Consider the following 21,374-nt stretch of genomic DNA (forward strand, 5'->3'; position numbering starts at 1 on the left):
AGAGAACATTTTGTGCTTATATTGTGTGTGACGTACCATTGGAGACCTTATAATTGTAATTAACTAGTGCATAAACTAAAATTTATGACTTCCATTGAATAAAATATGTAGTATATATATGAAGATGATAACTGTTCTCGAAAGGACAGATGCCATTGATGACCGCGCAGCTTCTCTAGAATAAATAATTAACTGAAACCATCAGCTGCCGACAGGTGTTGTTGAAATACCTCGATGGGGACAGCTGAAAATGTGTGCCCCGACCGGGACTCGAACCCGGAATCTCCTGTTTACATGGCAGACGCTCTATCCATCTGAGCCACCGGGACACAGGTGAACAGCGCGACTGCACGGACTTACCCCTTGCACGTTTCCCGTGAGACCCACATTCCCAACTGTCCACAATCTACATACATGTAGTAACAAAATTTACGATTGTTAAGTAACATAGAACATCCCCCTCCCTTAGTGTTCTACGGTTAACTGTCTACGAATGAACCAAGGCGGTCCTTGTCTCTCCAGTTTGACACCTTGCTGGGCAGCCGTGCCAACTGGGTTGTAGAATTAGTGTTTCGCTGCGTTGCACACCACAGAGTTCGGGATGCTCACACCTTTACCGACCTTGAAATTTCACTCTTTTTCTTACCTCTTCTACCGCAGAAAATAATTTTCCCACTGTTCCATTTAGGTCGACGAATGATGCATACCAACGGTATAAAAGGACGGTCTTCTTCCACAGGCCACTCTTGCGCACGGAGAAATGTCAAACAATTGTTGTCTTTAGGGTGTGCTGTAGAGAAAGGAATGGTGCCTTTGTAGGAATAGAGAACAGATGTTGTCCGCTTACTACAGCCATTTTTATGTTGCTCTTGTGAGGGAGAAAAGAAATGTCCTACGAATAAGCCAACGACACCGTGCCAGAATGTTAGGTCATTTTGTGCTGCTCGATAAGGGCTGAACGAAGAAGCGACAAAGAAAGGACGTAGGACTATATTTCGTCACTGTTCTGGGAAGGTTCTCTTCAGCCTTGGTTAAAAGAGCGCCGAAGTAGCACGTCCGATTTCTCGTGGGCAACATGACAGACAAACAAAGCTAAGTTGAAAGAGGTGAACCGGGATTGCACCGACAAAATTTCGGAGACTGTTCAGGAATATTTTCTGAGTGTCCTGCGTAAGAGTTCGTATTTATTGGTCTCGAAGAAACAGTGGCTCCCCTCAAACCCGAGGGATTTTAAAATTTTCTTTTTACTTGACTTCATACAGTATTCTGTAGTAGCAATAGTTGTGAAAATGGATCTGCATCTTTATTGGGACTGCAGGATTTCTCGGCGAATTTCACTGATGATACCTTTCCGGGTTACCTGCCGAGCCGTGGCGTCCTGTTATCACATTGATTGGCCCATCCGCTAGGCCCCGGACAAAGGACCCTCGGTCCAGCAGCTATAAAGGAAAGAACAGGAAACAAACGCGGCGCTTTACCTTAAGATGACTAATAGGAAACTCGTCGAAACGTTGCGACAACAGAATACGACGCCACGACTTGGCTGATAACCCTTGAAGATTTCAACAGCACCTTGGCTTTTGACAAACGGCAAAGGTAACTAAACACAATCAGTATGTCACTTCGGTAACCACCGTGTTATTAGAGCCAACTTTCCTGGAGTTTCTGAACATATTTTCAGTTTCGTTATTGTAACGTGTTGGTAGGGCCCCGTCCATACAGTCTGCACACAGTGTTCATGCGTTGCTCATCTGCATAGGAAAATATTATGTTTCTAGTAACAAGTAAAATGTAGGCTAAAATATAATTTCGCGCGCCCATTCGGTATAGTATTAATTTTTGATTCAATTGTCTGGTGCAGTATACGGTTGAAAAATATGTATATTAACGTGACAGGAAAGAATGTTTTCTCGGCTGTGATTGTGTTCGGCTGTTGCCGCGCGTCATTTCACACTTGCGCCATAATGAGAAACTAAACGACGTCTAACAGGGATAGTAAACCAGCGTGTTAGGTGATGAACTTCCGTAGTTCAGCCATGACACTACAATTTACTTTAGGTATTCTGGATACTGATGCTGGATCCAGCATGTCACTCACTGGGAACTTGAGGTTTGCAGCCTTTGTGAAGACTTTCAAATTCTGTGCTGAAGTAGTACTTGAGGTAATATCTTCGACTTCTTGTGCGCTTTGTCGCAAAATAGGACTACAAACTCTATGTTCACACCCCACTGCGTCCTAAAAACGCTCCTTGGCACTTAGCGTGACGTACATTTCCACGTGTCTGAAATGGAAATGTTACAATAAATGTATATTAACAGCTTTGAATTTAGACAGTGAGTGGCGGTGGTGGTTAGTGTATAACGTCCCGTCGACAACAAGGTCATTAGAGACGGAGCGCAAGCTCGGGTTAGGGAAGGACGGGGAAGGAAATCGGCCGTGTCCTATCAAAGGAACCATCCCGGCATTTGCCTGAAACGATGTAGGGAAATCACGGAAAACCTAAATCAGGATGGCTGGAGACGGGATTGAACCGTCGTCCTCCCGAATGCGAGTCCAGTGTGCTAACCACTGCGCCACCTCGCTCGGTTTAGACATTGGGACGAGGACTTCTAATACGAAGACTGTTGGGTCAGAGAACGATGGAGACACCGATGTTCGAAACTGTTGAGAGATACGGGAGACCTAACAAACTCGACAGTGAACAGACGACAATGGAATATGTCATCATGACTGTAAGGAAACTAAAATGAAGATTTGTGGAACTGGTAGGTAGGCGAACGTTTGACTGATGGCCGGCGGAAGCTCTCTGTTGGATTCCCGCAATAGGAAAGGATCTACAGGAAGACTCTACTCAAATCCATGCATACTTACAATGGCTCCGTGTGAGTAGCGCCCGACAAGACAGACATATTGTGGTGTCACCGCCAGACTAGGTGGTAGCCTTTAAATCGGCCGCGGTCCGTTAGTATACGTCGGACCCGCGTGTCGCCACTGTCAGTGATTGCAGACCGAGCGCCGCCACAAAGCATGTCTAGAGAGACTTCCTAGCACTCGCCCCAGGCCTGCCGCGGTGGCCGTTCGGTTCTAGGCGCTCCAGTCCGTAGCCGCGCTGCTGCTACGGTCGCAGGTTCGAATCCTGCCTCGGGCATAGGTGTGTGTGATGTCCTTAGGTTAGTTAGGTTTAAGTAGTTCTAAGTTGTAGGGGACTGATGACCACCGCAGTTGAGTCCCATAGTGCTCAGAGCCATTTGAACCATTTTGAACTCGCCCCAGTTGTACAACCGACTTTGCTAGCGATGGTTCACTGACACAATACGCTCTCATTTGCCGAGACGATAGTTTAACATAGCCTTCAGCTACGTCATTTGCTACGACCTAGTAAGGCGCCATTATCAGTTACCATTGATATTGTGAATCATGTACCGGCAAGACCGACGTTCTTCATTAACGGATTAAAGTTAAGTATTCCACCAGCTACGTCCGTTTTTCTAAATTCTAATTTCCTTGTCCTGTTCCAGACCTCACGCCAGCCTGCGTGAGCTAAAACGCGTGCCTTTCGGCCTTCTCGAGTAACCCGGTGTTGGCTCTCCTGCCAACCAAAATTCATATACTGAGGTGATAGCGAGTCACGGGATAGCGATATGTACACTACTGGGCATTAAAATTGCTACACGACGAAGATGACGTGCTACAGACACGAAAATTAACCGACAGGAAGAAGATGCTGTGATATGCAAATGATTAGCTTTCCAGAGCATTCACACAAGGTTGGCGCCGGTGGCGACACCTGCAACGTGCTGACATGAGGAAAGTTTCCAACCGATTTCCCATACACAAACAGCAGTTGACCGGCGTTGCCTGGTGAAACGTTGTTGTGATGCCTCGCGTAAAGAGACGACATGCGTACCATCACGTTTCTGACTTTGATAAAGGTCGGATTGTAGCCTATCGCGATTGCGGTTTGTCGTTTCGCGACATTGCTGCTCGCGTTGGTCGAGATCCAATGACTGTTAGCAGAATATGGAATCGGTGGGTTCAGGAGGATAATACGGAACGCCGTGCTGGATCCCAACGGCCTCGTATCAGTAGCAGTCGAGATGACAGGCATCTTATCCGCATGGCTGTAACGGATCGTGAAGCCATGTCTCGATGCCTGAGTCAACAGATGGGGGCGTTTGCAAGACAACCACCATCTGCACGAACAGTTCGATAACATTAGCAGCTGCGTGGACTATCAGCTCGGAGACCATGGCTGCGGTTGCCCTTGACGCTGCATCACAGACAGGAGCGCCTGCGATGGTGTACTCAATGACTAACCTGGGTGCACGAATGGCAAAACGTCATTTTTTCGGATGAATCCAGGTTCTGTTTACAGCATTATGATGGTCGCATCCGTGTTTGGCGACATCGCGGTGAACGCACATTGGAAGCATGTATTCGTCATCGCCATACTGTCGTATCACCCGGCGTGAAGGTATGGCGTGCCGTTTGTTACACGTCTCGGTCACCTCTCGTTCGCATTGACGGCACTTTGAACAGTGGACGTTACATTTCAGATGTGTTACGACCCGTGGCTCTACCCTTCATTCGATCCCTGCGAAGCCCTACATTTTAGTAGGATAATTCACGACCGCATGTTGCAGGTCCTGTACGGGCCTTTCTGGATACAGAGAATGTTCGACTGCTGCCCTGGCCTGCACATTCTCCAGATCTCTCACCAATTGAAAACGTCTGGTCAATGGTGGCCGAGCAACTGGCTCGTCACAATACGCCAGTCACTACTCGTGATGAACTGTGGTATCTTGTTGAAGTTGCAGGGGCAGCTGTACCTGTACACGCCATCCAAGCTCTATTTGACTCAATGCCCAGGCGTATCAAGGCCGTTATTACGGTCAGAGGTGGTTGTTTTGGGTACTGATTTCTCAGGATCTATGCACCCAGATTGCATGAAAATGTAATCAATGTCAGTTCTAGTATAATATATTTGTCCAATGAATACCCGTTTTTCATCTGCATTTCTTCTTGGTGTAGCAATTTTAATGGCCAGTAGTGTACATATACAGATAGCGGCATCATCGCGTACACACGGTATAAAAGGGCTGTGTATTGGTGGAGCTGCAGTTTGTACTCAGGTGATTGATGTAAAAAAAAATTTCGACGTGATTGCAGCCTCAGACTTCCAACGCGGAATGGGACATTCCATTTCCGAAATCGTAAGCCGATTTACAGGCATTACCTCTCTCCACGGACTACGCAGTGGGCGATGGTCTTCACTTAACGACCGAGAGCAGATAGGTTTATATAGAGTTTACAGTTCTAACAGACTAGCAATACTGTGTGAAATAACCCCAGAAATCAGTGTGGGACCTACGACGAACGTGCAGCCAAATGTGTGGGCAAAGTTTATATAGAACGGACGGGGTTCTCTATATGTTTGACTATTTGGAGACCATTTGCATTTATCCATGGACGTCCTGTTCCGAAACAACGATGGAATTTTTATGGGTGTAAATGTCACTGGGCCACAGTTTTTAAAGATTGGTTTGAAGAACATTCTGGACAATTCTGACTAACATTTATAGGACATAATCGAGAACTCCTGCAAAAAATCCTGCACCGGCAACACTTTTGCAGGTGTGGACGGCTATAGAGGCAGCAGCATGGCTTAGTATTTCCTCAGGGCACTTCCAACGATGCCACGTCGAGATGCTGCACTACTCCAGGCAAAGCTAGCGTGAGGAGAGTGTGGTTCAGGCTGGAGGTGGTTCTGTGTTGTTGTGGAACGTTTTTTTATTCCATGTCATGGGCCCACTCATTCAGTGTGCCATGTTTATTTCGATATACTCGCTTACGAAATGTTTGCCTTCCTTCTACATTTTCATGATGAGTATTCGGTGGACACTTCCGTCTTTTAAGGAAGTCACACTCACAGGGCTGCACGCAGACGTTCCTGATCTTACGAAAACTGAGACCCGCTGTCGCACGTCGACTGGCCAACAAAGTCAGTCAATCTTAATCCCACAGAAAATGCCCGCTACTATCTGAAACAGCGGGTGAAACGTAGGAACATCTTAGCTGTTTGGTAGCCTTACTTAATCGTGCGTGACACGTTTCAGCTGGATATGCCATACCTGAAAACACTTGTGGGCTCTTTTCCGCGCCGAATTGAGACCATTATCAAGGCTAGAAGCGGTGTTACGCGGTGCTAGTGTGTCTTCTGGTGATGATTAGTATTTTTTTTGTCCGCTGTGCTGACTTGGAAGTCGTGAGTGAATAGTAGTTGCGGAATCGCTCTTACGGTAAGAGTACCATTCTGTCAGTTATGGATAGTATTTAAGGCTTGCATCATTTATTGATTGGTACTACGAGGGCAGTTCAATAAGTAATGCAACACATTTTTTTCCTCGGCCAATTTTGGTTGAAAAAGCCGGAAATTTCTTGTGGAATACTTTCAAACATTCCCGCTTCGTCTCGTATAGTTTCATTGACTTCCGACTGGTGGCAGCGCTGTACGGAGCTGTTAAAATGGCGTCTGTAACGGATGTGCGTTGCAAACAACGGGCAGTGATAGAGTTTCTTTTGGCAGAAAACCAGGGCATCTCAGATATTCATAGGCGCTTGCAGAATGTCTACGGTGATCTGGCAGTGGACACAAGCACGGTGAGTCGTTGGGCAAAGCGTGTGTCATCATCGCTGCAAGGTCAAGCAAGACTGTCTGATCTCCCGCGTGCGGGCCGGCCGTGCACAGCTGTGACTCCTGCAATGGCGGAGCGTGCGAACACACTCGTTCGAGATGATCGACGGATCACCATCAAACAACTCAGTGTTCAACTTGACATCTCTGTTGGTAGTGCTGTCACAATTGTTCACCAGTTGGGATATTCAAAGGTTTGTTCCCGCTGGGTCCCTCGTTGTCTAACAGAACACCATAAAGAGCAAAGGAGAACCATTTGTTACAGGCGATGAAACATGGGCTCATCACTTCGAACCTGAAACAAAACGGCAATCAATGGAGTGGCGCCACACCCACTCCCCTACCAAGAAAAAGTTTAAAGCCATACCCTCAGGCGGTAAAGTCATGGTTACAGTCTTCTGGGACGCTGAAGGGGTTATTCTGTTCGATGTCCTTCCCCATGGTCAAACGATCAACTCTGAAGTGTATTGTGCTACTCTTCAGAAATTGAAGAAACGACTTCAGCATGTTCGTAGGCACAAAAATCTGAACGAACTTCTCCTTCTTCATGACAACGCAAGAGCTCACAAAACTTCAGTGGACTGTTCTTCCTCATGCACCCTACAGCCCCGATCTCGCACCGTCGGATTTCCATATGTTTGGCCCAATGAAGTACGCAATCCGTGGGAGGCACTACGCGGATGATGAAGAAGTTATTGATGCAGTACGACGTTGGCTCCGACATCGACCAGTGGAATGGTACCGTGCAGGCATACAGACCCTCATTTCAAGGTGGCGTAAGGCCGTAGCATTGAATGGAGATTACGTTCAAAAATAGTATTGTGTAGCTAAAAGATTGGAGAATAACCTGGTGTATTTCAATGCTGAATAAAACAACCCCTGTTTCAGAAAAAAAATGTGTTGCATTACTTATTGAACTGCCCTCGTACTATTGCTTCATGGCTGAGTACTGGGTTAGTTTGTATTTTTCATACATCGTTGCTATCGCAAATAACGCTGATAATGCTGACGCCTGCCATAGAAAAAGTGTTCATTACTGCAGTATTTTTCACACCGATTCTCACGAAACTATCTTTGCTACTACCATACTCTGAAGTCATATGCTGTGCTAAGAGCTTTATATTAGCTACCTGAGTTGGTAATGAAATTGTTAGTTGATGGCTATGAAACAGCCGCATAGGGCTTCCTTACAACCGCTACTCATCTCCGATGCTGCACTAGTGATAAGCGTTTATCTGGACGGAAACCCCTTTTGCGTTATCAGCAACCGTTAATACGATATGAATCCTTTGGCGCTTTGGACATGCCGTGTGCTATACATCCATGGTTAGAAACAAGCCTTGTTCTGAGTTTTATAACCCAAATGGGCGAAGAAGGCTAAAATATAATAGTGTCGGGTCCTTCAGAAAATGTGCGAATGTGGAGTTGTCCGTAATTAACCCCCCACCCCCTCCATCTCCTGGATTGACCGCCCTGACCCCAGTCAACACCACAAGGCATGGAAAAGTGTCTTTCTTGCAAATAAAGATTTTTTTTTCCCTATATACCCGCGCCTCAGAACTCCGAATTGTATTACATTTATTCCTAACAAACTCAAATTCACCGGCGCGAGGGGCATAAACATGCTTTCCGTGTCCGAGCAGCCATACGGTGGGGGTTGACACGCATTGTGCTTCGTGCAACACTATGGAACTGTAGGACCGTAGAGAAATGACGTACCACAGCTTGCTAAAAGCATACTGATAGACGTGTGAGGTTTGGAAAATGATTGTTGGAACTCTATGCATGCTTCAGACGGCATAAGATCTGCAGTGAAATTTGGTGTGGGAGGAGTTAGGTTGAGAAACGGAGTCTCAAGTAGAATGTTGTCGTGGCTCTTCGAACTTTTAATTTTTGTCAACAGTAACAGAAGTGTTAGAGAACAGGCTACTGTGCAGATCAAAGGAAGAGCTAAAACTGTTCAGACTTTCGTGGTTACTTATTCATATATTCCTGATTTATTTTGTCTCAAACTCTTCAGTCGAGGTTTGTTCAACGAGTTTTCTGACTTCTCTCCAGCACGAATGGCTGGCATTGTCAGTTCATCCGCAATGGCAGGTGAAGCTTTGACAATGGCAGCACTCGTGCTGGCGAAAAGTCAGAAGACTCGTTAAACAAATGTCGACTGAAAAGCTGAGACAAAAACAAAGAGGGAATACGTCAGAGTGAAAGAGCGCTCACCCTTATTACAGTCATCAAAGAGTTTGTTAATGGACAAGAATCAGCAGAAACGTGTTTTGTATCATTTGTGGGGTTTTATGCAGATTTTGCTACAGAGCACGATGGCTTTATATTGATTCGGTTTACGCCACCGAAGAACTGGCCGCTATTAAACCAAGGAAGGTTGAACTTCCTATTGAAAGTATACTTATGAGAGCAGAAGATTTCTCAAAGGTAAAGGACGAGCCAAAACAGTACTAGACATCACTGCATGAGGCTGGAGTACTAGACCTCACTGCATGAGGCTGGATTCGTGAAAGAAGTCATTGCTGTTCCAGTTACGTGACCATACAATACTGGCCACGTGCTATAGCCATGAGTTTGGAACGAAAAGTTACGCTACCGTACAGTAGTCAAACTTCGTGATGTACAGGGTGAACCAGAACTTCACCGACAAACTTTCAGAGGCTGTTCAGGAATACATTCTGAGTGTTTTGGTATGCGGAAAGCACGATCTCCGGCGGTTTGTTACAGAGTTCCTGCATTTCGTATGGTTTCTTTCCCTAATTAGCTCTTTGTCTGTATTCAGCAAGTCCTCCCACAGTTCCTAGATGTCCCGCTGAGAATTGCTCAGCTTATGTACTTTGAATATGACGGAGTGCCGGCACTCTTTGCACTCAGTGTCAGGAAGTACAGTTTGAACGACAATGTGTTGGTAGCGGTGGTCGCGTTCCATGGCCAGCTCGGTAACCACACATGACGCCAAAGCCTACTTCATCTGGAGGCATGCGAAAAGGGTTCTGGTCAGTATTCGCACGGACCTGGTTGCTAGGGTTACCGCAGCCGTGGTAGTAGTACGCCAAACTCCTGGAATTCCTGAGCGTTACAGGCAGTAGATGGTTCAAATGGCTCTGAGCACTATGGGACTTAACATATGAGGTCATCAGTCCCCTAGAACTTAGAACTAATTAAACCTAACTAACCTAATGACATCACACATATCCATGCCCGAGGCAGGATTCGAACCTGCGACCGTAGCGGTCGCGCGGTTCCAGACCAGTAGATGGTGCGTCGCCGTATACACTGTCGCGATGAAGGTGGTCGACATTTTGAAAAGTATCCGTAAGGAAACAGTTCTGCATTTGTTACGTGCTGTACCGTGCCCTGACAGAAGAGTTCGAACACAATGTGTTAAATGTACATATCTGAGGGTTGTTGCATGTTCTGTGTTGCGTGTTGTACGTCTTGGTTACTGCGTATTACAGGTTTTTCACTGTTGTGAAGGTGTTTGCACAGAAATAAGGATCATAACGGTAACAAACCTAATAAATCGTACTTACATCACTACTCTACAACTAGTCGCCGGAGACGAGAACGCTAATACGTTGCTCGATGGAATTCTAGTTCACCCTGTACAGAACGAAGTGAATTGTTAATGTATTCATATGTTAGTGTGGGGGGAAAACTTAACTGTTCGACATTAGGAAGAAGATAGTTTCGTAATTAACATGAACACTGATGACGTCCTGGGTTCGATTCCCGATAACCATCGCAATTCTTCTTGGTTAGGAAAGGCTTAACGGAGTCCACTCAACATCGAGAAGAGGAAGAGGTAACCTACTTGAATATTAAACAGTAAAACTGAACTATTGAATTGATGTCAGATCGAAGGGTTTGACCCAGGAAAGAAATTGCACATTTATTTACAACACAAAGGAATGTCAGGTATATTTCCTGAGAGAAGCAAAAACTGAATCGTAAGGCGGAACACAAACCATAGCCGTCTTTTACACACAGTATTATTATCAACGTATGAAACCCAGTAGGTTACACCCACAAGCAAAGCATCAAAATGAAACTTCCTGCAAATTAAAACTGTGGGCCGAACCACGACTCGAACCTGTGACATGTGTCTTGAACGGCCATGTTCTGTACCAACTGAACTACCTAAGCACAACTCATGACCCTTGACCCGTCCTCACAGCTTTGCTTTCATCAGTACCTTATCTCTTACCGTATTAACTTTATATCAGCACACACTCCACTGCAGAGTGTAAATTGCCGACTGTGGAAAACATTGAAATATTTCTTTTTCATTGACGCTTCGTTTTTATACCTATTTCAGAGATTATGTAGGGCAGGGGTCGGCAACATTTTCGTCCCCCCGGACAACATCGTTAAAACCTTAATCTCATATCTTGCGGTGAGCGGACATTTGCCACGCCGGAGGACATTTGCCACCCTTGTCTTGGTCCCTTGTCTTCCTCTCCTCCGCCTCCTCCCCATCGCTTACTGAGCCTCTCCGCTGGTTTACTTAACATAAAACCAGTATCTCTCCGGATTTTCCGCCACATGTCTAGCGAGAAACTATTAAATGCATCTCGCATTGAAATCCGCACCAAATTTCGAGCCTCAATAAAACTTCCCCAATCTTGGAGATTTTGCGTTCGTCTAAATTATACTTGCCTTCTTCGGTGCTCCTGCAGCAGCTTTCTGTCGTGTTTTGTGTATCATGGGGGATCAGTTCCGTCTGATATTAATTTATTTGGTATGAATCTCTCGAGTGCTATTGGTCTTCACTTACATAGTTTGGAAGGATTGGCGACTGTGTCTTAGAAAGACGTCAACCGAATTTTTAGTTGCTTTTATAAATACATCTATTTCGCGCTTAGTTTTGGTGAATTTCTTTGATACGGAATTGAGCCTCGTTACGCCTGTGTGTTCACTAATCCCTGGATCCGTCGTGTGCTCAGGATTATTTGTGGCAAAGAGGTCAAGTGTCAAGTGTGTTTTCATAACCATTTACAATTTGAATGGTCTCATGAACTAATTCTTCAAAATAATTTAAAAAAAAGCCTTTAGAACAATTACAGAAGTTGTTTTCTATCTACAATAGGGTCTGAAAATGTATTTTTGTCAACATACGGAAGGTAGATTGAAGTCACTGCCAACTATAATTGTATGAGTAGGATACCTATTTGTGATGAGACTCAAGTTTTCTTTGAACTATTCAGCAACTGTTTCATCTGAGACCGGGGGTCGGTAAAAGGAGCCAGTTATTAATTTATTCCGGTTGTCGAATATAACCTCACAGGAACTATCTGCTTCAATGTCGCTTGTGAGCTGGAACAGACATTACATTATTTTTCCTTAAGTTGTGCTTCTTGTTTCTGTTGTAGTGCAGATCATTACAATTACGGCTTTTCCCTCCAAAACCTAGGATGCTTTCTCTGTGACCCTGTAAATACCAAAGCTAAACAATGTAGAACAACAACGTACGTTACAAGCATAGCATTCTGTATTACTTCATTTCCTTATTTCTAACATTTTAAAATTGTATATCGACTTTAGGTGACATGTCAATCATAGATGTTCTTACCTCTATTTAGTGAACGTATTTTCAGCCATGTTTTGAACATTGTCCCGCTACACTTTATTAAGTAAGCCGCAAGGGATATCGCATTTTAGAGATTAAATTAATGTGGAGTATGTTGTTCTTCTTTTCAAACATTCACATTCTCACTTTTTCTTTCCTTATTGTCTTTTGGGCATGCAGTTGTAATAATTAAAGTAGGCGCAAATGCAGTGATCAAAAAGAAATGATTAGCGTACATTCGCATTCTGTTTACATCGTTCCTTTCTTGTTGCTCCCATGGCGATGGACTGTTTCTATCTCAATCAGCAAGCCTGAAAGGAAGCTACCGTACAGATAGAGGAATCTATATTTATGCTTGGCAGAACTAATTACATACTGACATAATCGTCGGTATTGCTTTCGTTTCCCGAAAGTTATAAATATTTCGATTTCGGAAAAGAAGCTCTGTATTTGGCCAAGATGTCGAAGAAGAAGGTCCCTTACGTACTGGTTGTATCGAGTACCGTAAGATGCGGAGACGGTGGTTTGAAAGCGGACAGAAGTAGTACGAGGAAGGGCGTCCCTTACCTGAGGGATCGCTACCTGGCGAAGGGGCAAGTGCGCAAATGTCCGGGGTGGTCCGGGGTGGCAAATGTCCGGCATTCATCTTGTACCCGGCCTAGCTTTTGTAGCAGCTTCACTTTGCAGGTCACGACAAGACTTGATGTCCCCACTCAACGCTGTGATCGGCATTACAAATGTGGCTTAATAATTAACACTTAAGTACGTTGATAGCATTGTTGTTACCGACTAATGCTTCTAAACTGTCATTTTGAAATGTATTTTCTTGAACTAAAAACAAAATCTGTCTTAGCTTTATTCCGTATACAGTCACTAAAACAAGAACTGTTTGATGACCGTGTGTTGCCCAGCACTGAACTACGGCGTTAACCTTTTCAGACGATGTGGTTCCGTCTGAAGCCAGCTAGTATTTTCTCATTTCGTGGCATCTGCACAGTAGCTGCATCTGTAGCCACCCTTTACGTCTCCAGTGAGTGCAGCTGTAACTGCTTCATATGTTTCAAATTGTCGCAGTTCGACGAGCAAATGGAGGAGCCGTTTTTGTATGCGGTGCACGATTGTCTTTGTCTTCAAATTGTAATTGAATTTGTCTATATAAGACATGTTTTGCGTATGGATTAGGTATGGGAAAACTGCCCTTTACATATTTATACTATGTATATTGCGATAATAGTTAAATGTATGTGTTTATTTTCGTAATTATGGTGGCGGTTCCTTGTGGAATCTCTTCGACTCTAAGGGCGACATTACTGACTATGACAGGTCGTTGTATTTCCAGTTACACACGATGTACTCTTGCAGAATAGAGGAGGAGGGCATTCTGCCGTTCCTTTTGAAGGGATTTCTTCCGATGCTGTCTCATAGATTGACAGTAGCAATGAAAGTGGAGATGATGCGTTAGCTGAAGACAGTGGCCTCGATTTGGGGAAAGTATGCTATAAGAAATAGTTTTCCAAACTAATCAGAAAGTCCTGAACATCCAAGTACATCACCAGAACCATTTTATATATAAACTGTTGTTCAAGCTGAAAAACATAAAACAGGTGCGAAGCATCTACCAGCACAGAGCACCCCAAGGAACTGTGTACAATCTTAAACAGAGAAATGAACTTCACAGAATCAGGTGGAAGTGTGCTCTGTGTCAAGTAGACCTATGCCTATCTGCAGAAAGGAATTGCATTTTATCTTACCACCGAAAGTAACGACATTGCATGCCGATAGGCTGCTTTTGAAACCAATCCGTATCTGTTCAATTAATGTATGTCACACTTCTTTTCCACATTGTTGTGTCTCATTATATGTCTAATAATGTAATAAAAAAAGAGAATTAAAAAAATCTGGTTTTTAATATTTCGAGTCTGAAGGAGTTAATTCAGAAACACCCATTGCATTGCCTAAGCGAGCTGCAATTAAGTTTCCTTTAATTTACGTCTATGGTCACAATCTTTTCTGATTAACACATTATCAGATGATGGTCATTAAAGACCGAAACCGGTAATTTGTTAAACAGAAAATATTGTGACCATAGACGTAAATTAAAGGAAACTTATTACATATACGCGTCACTGTGTTTTTTCGCGACGATGTCGCAGTTTGTGAAACGAGCTGCAATTTCTGGGATTTGATTGAATATGTATAATTCTGGTTCGATGCGATGTTTATCGGAAGATTTCGAGATCATCAACAGATAAAAATATAAATTTACAGGTAAACTCATATTAATATGAAACGTTATTCTTATTTTATAAATTAAGTGTCCACACAGCCATCTAGTTTAAGATACGACAACGTGTTTCCACAACTCAGAACATTCATTCGGGCCAAGCCGTACGCTGGTACAGAGTTACAGAGTCTCTTTTTAAAGGCTGCGTTCACACCGCCGGCCGGGCCGAGCCGGGCTGACGCGTACTGGCTCGGCTCGTGCCTAGCCAGCTTAGGCCGACGAGTAGTGCATTCACATTGCGCGCCGCGCCGAGCCGGGACGGCGAAATGGGGGAAAATCCACTTCTCCGATTTTCATGTTTTAAAAATTCTTAGCGGTATATAAGACTTCGCCACATCGTTTTAGAACTTATTTTTTCCTTAAAAGCGTTACTTACGTCGTGAAAAAAGAAAAAGTCTACTTTTCGTTTCGCGTGATTTCTTAGTTTCGTAACGCTTCCCAACCGATTTTGAAGAAAGTATGCGGCTAAAGAATCTGATTTTTGTACACGTGGTAGTGCAACATCTTAGCTTCGTATTGAATCATTTATCTTGCCATATTTCTTAACAGTCATTGTGAAATGATGCTATTTATAAACGTTGTGCACTTGATTTACAAATCTTGTAGTGAAAAAGTTATGTAGCGGTTAGCTTACTGTTGGATCCGTTTTAGACCATACATTGTTGGGAATGAAATGTAGCTAAAAGTACCAAAAAGTTTTTGAAATGACAATGATACTGATATCTGTCTCTGGTCTCAAGTAATGCGAGCTATTCAGTGGCGTCAGTGCCGCGTCCGCAAGCCACGGAGTTCGCGTGGTTACAGCTTGGTTTAGTGTAGTCATATAATGCATGACAGAAAAAACTAATTACTAGTGATCAGCGCAGACCTAGTGCCGGTCCCTCTTATTATTTTAATGGTCTCATTCTCTAGATAAATCCAAATGTATAAGAATTTTTCCCTCGGCTACTGGACAATTCATCTGCTATGCTTTTATAATTGGCCACACGTTGCATCACAAAAGACAAACAATTATTTGTCATCAACATCCTACAATTAGTATGATGTACATTTCGTATTTCGAACTAAAAGATAACTGAAGCGCAATTCTGTAGTCTCGTTGTCTACTTTGACAGAAAAAATAATGGAGAGTTAATGTTCTTCATTGTTTTTTTTCCTTCCTTGGCGGGCTGCGCTGCACTGTCAAGGTAATCCCCACTCTTTGGCTAAATGGCTGGCGGGAGGCCAAATAAATAAATTTAAAAAGATCTCCACCCTTCGACAGCTGACAAGCAGGTCAGTAGAAAACGCAGCTGCAATCAACAGTTGCTCGCCTTTAGCTAGTCTGTGCTGTCGTGTAGAACAATGTCTTCACTCTTTTGTTGGTATTGTTTTGACTCTGCAGTAACTCGTCGAGTTTTGAAGTACAGAAGAACTAGGAGGTTATGGATTCATCCTATGAATAGCGACAGACATTTAGGAGAGTTTTTTTCTTTATATGAAGAACTTAAAAACTATCCTGAAAAATTTTATTCATATTACAGAATGAATCATAATACATTTAAGTATGTGCTGCAGGACATTCAAGACAAAATTTCGAAACAGAACACAAGTTTTCGCAGAAGTATAACAGCAGAAGAAAAATTGTGTATAACGGTAAGATGAGATTCGTTAGTACACACTTTTTGGTTTGCAGTAGAACTTTGTACAGCATTCGCTACCTCCAGTTAATTGTAGCCATGCTTTTGTATTTTAAATTTCACAAACGCTAACCTCTGAGGGGAAGAGAGTTTATGGGACTCCTGAGAATCATTAGGAAGTAATTAGCTTCGTCATTTTGGGTAATGTCTTGCTGTGCCTTCAACGAAGAATTGCAGAAATACTCCTTCAGAATTTTCCATCTTTTTTCTCTTTTTTCTTGATGATGCAGCGCTTGGCAGTGGTGTTGGTTCATCATGTGGAGCCACTGATGATGACCTCACAGAATTCTTTTCATTACCTTGTAAGATAGACAGATTGATAGGCGAAGAGTTTTGAGATAATGCCCTTTGACTCAGTGGTTCTATCTCCACTGATAAGGAACTGCCACAGCATGACTTTACAATGCATTATCATCTGGTAGGGACACATTTCCGTCCCTCAGTGACACTCATATGTCTCCGTTTACAAGTAAATGCGAACTATTCAGCGGCGGCAATGCCGCGATCGCTGGCAAGCTATTGTTGTAAATGCATGTAAATACGGTAGATTAAATAAATGAAATAAAAGTAATTTCGCATGTATCATTATAATAAACGTAATTTTTCCTCACTGATGGTGAAATGTGAGGTAACATCTTAAAATAAAAGACGTGTGCAGTCACACTTGTGAAGAAAGCAGAAGGGAGACGTGTGATGCGTGTACTGCAGAAGCTGTAGTGCTGCTCCACAGGCTCGCGCCTGCGTTGGGCTCGCGCCGGCAATATTAAACACTCGGAATGTCGTCGGCTCGGCTCCGGGAGGCTCACGCCGTGTCGGCGCGGCCCGGCCGCCAGTGTGAACACCGCAATTCAAAACCATGTGTTTGATATCGGAGCGGGCGGTGGGTTTGTTGGTTCCCATCCAAATTCCGTGTCTCCCTGTGAACACTTTCTTGTGGGCTGTACTGAACTGTTAAGATTCTGGCAAGCCCATCTGTAACTTCGTTCGACATCTCCTGTCGTCTCGATTTGATAAATGGCTCTGAGCACTATGGGACTTAACACCGGAGGTCATCAGTCCCTTAGAACTTAGAACTACTTAAACCTAACTAACCTAAGGACATCACACACATCTATGCCCGAGGCAGGATTCGAACCTGCGACCGTAGCGGTCGCGCGGCTCCAGACTGTAGCGCCTAGAATCGCTCGGCCACACCGGCCGGCTCTCGATTTGATAAGGACATAGTATGCTGGAGCAGCCATAAGGAGTTAGTTTCAGTGGTTTTTTTTTTCAAATGGTACGCACGTTCTCAGATCCCTTCCAACAAATCTAAGCCGTCCATATACATGCCCTACTCCTGTCCACGTGTGTACATTTCATATCGGTTCGTAGTAACGCGCTCCAGAAATTTACTATCAATCGTGTGATCCGTTAGTGTCGGCTTCGTTCTCTTTGTTACGGGGATTATCTTGCTTGTATTCACATTTAAGGGTAGCTGACATTAATGAAATATAATACATTTTTTGTCCAAGACGTTTCATATTTCCCTAGGATTATCAAACATCGATAATTTTCTATAGACAAAAGCATCGCCAGTGGACTGTCTCGTGGGTTGCTGACACACGTCTAATTTCTCGGTTATATACACTCTAAGACAAGAGAAAAAAGCGCGCAGAGAGAGAGAGAGAGAGAGAGAGAGAAGAAAAACGACGTACCACGAACGGATTACCCGAATGGAACGGAAATGGGTGATGTGATGTACGTATACGGACAAATAAATGAATATGTTAGGAACATTATAGTCACGGCCCTCCAACCAACGCGTCATTTTGACGATTAAACCCGCCAATTGGACAGAATTTGGCACTATATCCCTCAGGAGGACATCCAACAAATCTATCAGTCAATGCCAAGCCGACTGACCGCTTGCATAACGGCCAGAGGTGGACCAACACGTAATTGACGTGCTCAATTTGTAGAGCTCCTTCCCATGAATAAAGCATTCAATTTTTCTGAAATTTTAATCATTTGTTTGTCCATACATGTACATTACATCCACCGGTTTTCGCCCTATTCAGATAATTCGTCCGTGTTGCGTCTTTTTCTTTTCTTTTTTTCTCTCCTTAGAGTATATGTTGAGAACATTAGCGGTTCGGTTCTGTTACGTTTATGTGGCCATACTCAATGTCACTCTCGTTTCTATTGAACATTCGATAACGTATTGGGTTCTGTCAGTCAAATCCTTTAGTCATTCTACAGTACGGTGAACTACCGAAGCTCTTAGACGATTGATCTTAGTGTTTCATACCAAGCAAGGCCAAACAGGTGAAGCTGTTATTGTGATTTACAGAAAAAAATACATCTTGAGATGTTGACCAGAACGGACGATATTATGAATGAATTATCAGGGCATGTGTGGAGGAGAATATGAGTAGGTGCTACAATGATCGTAGCATCTACATCTATTCAGGCAGCCAGGCAGCCCTGAAATCATTGGCAGCTCCTGCAACAAGATCTGAGATAGTTGCAGATTGCCACAGGGCTCTGGTGGAGCAAGGGGGAAGCAATAGGGTGTACCTAGTATGGGTCTCTGGCCACTAAGGGATCTGTGGCAATGAACAAGCCGATAGATTGGCTAGGATGGGGGCAACAACTCTATTTATTGGACCGGAACCTGTCTTGACAATCACCGAGGCTATGATCAAATTAGAACTACGGAACTGGCTTAGGAAACAGCGCATAGGATATTGGACCAAGGTCCATAAACAAAAACATGGTAAGGTAATGATGCCCAAGCCATGTTTTAAAAGAAGCTCTGTAATCCCGGGAGATCAAACTCATGACTGGACTGATGACCGGCCATGGGAACTTCAAAAACCACCTACACACAAGGGGTGTAATGGAAGAGGACCCTAAATGTAGGATCTGTGGTGAGGGTGAAGAAACTGCATCACAAGATTGTTAAAGCTTTCGTGGACACTTGTTGACAAACTGCCTATTGGCTTCTGTCTCGGGTTCTTCGGCCGACGTTCATCTAATGATTTTTCTGACGTTTCGCCAGCACGAGTGGCTGGCATTGTCAAAGCTTCACCCTCCATTGCCAGTTCACCACCGGCAATGGAGGGTGAAGCTTTGACAATGCCAGCCACTCGTGCTGGCGAAACGTCAGAAAAATCATTAGATGAACGTCGGCCGAAGAACCCGAGACAGAAGCCAATAGGCAGTTTGTCAAACTGCATCACACCTAATCTTTAAATGCATGGCATTGGAGAGTAAAAGATACAGAATCTTGGGGACAACTAGACCTGAAGAAATTGTGTCTAAGAAAAAACTGTTTGAGGGACTCCTTGCTCTATTCAAAGGCACTGGTTGGCTTTTCTAGATATACAGGGAGCGATACCGCACAATAAACCTAGTTTCGGTGCGGGCAGTGGCGGGTTAGACCTAAGCTGTTTTAGCTCCCCTGTTAAAATCAAATCAAATCAAATGAATGAATTAAACCTATGGTATTTAAGGCGTGTATGAAGTTATTTCCGTCACCATTAAAGGCCTTGAATATACTTCATCCCGGAACGAAAATTACATTTTATCAAATGAGACGTACTGGTCTCCTGGCACTCCGGAAACCTTCTGATGGAAATGAGTACATCTAAATGTAATAGGTGGGCATAGCATCTTCTCATCGACAGCCCAAAACTTAATTTGAAATGTGTTCGATTACTGACACCAGCACTCTGCATATGCCTATAGCACCAGCATAAACGAAGAATGCAGACCCAGACTCATATTTAGTCTGGAAAAAGGGAAGTAACAAGTAAGTGCTTGATTTATGTAAAGTTGAAAATGATTTATGATTTTTTTCGTCACCGAAGGCGTTTGATTTGTTAGAACCAAGGATAAATGCTCAGCAAAAAGAGAACAGACTCTCAAACAATATGTGGTCACTTACGGACTCAATGCAGTCCATTTTTATTTTGTATTACTACATATAATCAACCCACCACCTTACATATATAACTAGGCTTTGTGATCAGCTAGTGATTCGGATTAATATATCTCAGAAACCGAATTTATAGGTCGCCCCTCCCCGATCGTACGCATACATACAGTACACAAATTGAGAAAAAACTTAGAACGGATTTTTCGCTTGTAGACGTGTAAGAAGTCATAAACTGTCTCATTTCGTAACGATAGGTGAACGAGCTTGATGAAAAGTAACGTCTTGCATATTAACAATGTAAGCGACAGTAACGCAAGAGGACATGCACATGACTGACAGACTAGTGTTTGAATAGTTACTTTTAGTAAGAACGGATTTCATGTAGCACGTTTCTTATTTTAATGCCTTTTTTTCAAATTTAAGAAGAATATTAATGTAAGCAGTGCATTAAAAAAAGTATTTCTAATGGTAACACAAGGTGATGATTTGAATTTCGTGCTCCTTTCCTATCTAGAAAAGCAGAACTGATAAAACTAAAGCATATTTTGGAAAGCGGTCAGTCTTCAGTCGTCAGAATGCACAGACTGGTCCCTGCTAATCTCGTGCCTGATTGAATGTTTCAGAACACTCGCATGATGACAAATATGGAAGGGAAACAAGAGGAAACTTGCAGTAAAATACGAACTGTTGTAAGCTATTCTGCAGCACCTGCCGGCGACATCTGATGCTCATTCACAATGTCGGCCATTGTACTTCAGACTGCAATCGAAGCTGGGCCCGCAAATTTCCGCCCTTGCTAATAGCAGTAGCGGATCTAAGTTGCACTCAGATTCCTTTGTTCAGATACCCATCACTCGAGTAACGTAATCTGTCTAAGGAGATCGGATTTTGAAAGGACTAGAACGCCTTTCGCACCTGTATAGAATTTCTTTTGTTTTGCTATAAGGCACATTGTAGAAACTGCTGAAACTTTTTTTCCCACCAGCGATTCATTCTGCTGTATTTGGACAAACCCAGCACTTCTTTTAGTGATATACAGCCAGTGAAAACAGAATAAGAGGAAAGGGAAGAGAAACGGACGATGCAAAAGACGAGGCAATTAATTTAAGTGCAGAACGCCCCGCGGAGAGCTTTGGTGAATTCCGCTGTGTAACAAGGGGCTGCAACTCGTGGGTGGGAAGAGAGTTCTTGCTCTCGCAGAGAGAAGAAAAAACGGAATGTC

The 21,374-nt window shown here is 43.6% G+C and overlaps 1 non-coding gene across 1 annotated transcript; it reads right to left on the minus strand.

The window, feature by feature from the left end:
• Window positions 1–255: 255 nt before the first annotated feature.
• Trnat-ugu lies at window positions 256–329 on the minus strand. The gene has a single exon. It is a non-coding gene; the product is annotated as a tRNA-Thr (tRNA).
• Window positions 330–21,374: the final 21,045 nt, after the last annotated feature.

This window comes from Schistocerca piceifrons, unplaced genomic scaffold (genome assembly GCF_021461385.2).
Source record: "Schistocerca piceifrons isolate TAMUIC-IGC-003096 unplaced genomic scaffold, iqSchPice1.1 HiC_scaffold_889, whole genome shotgun sequence".
NCBI lineage: Eukaryota > Metazoa > Arthropoda > Insecta > Orthoptera > Acrididae > Schistocerca > Schistocerca piceifrons.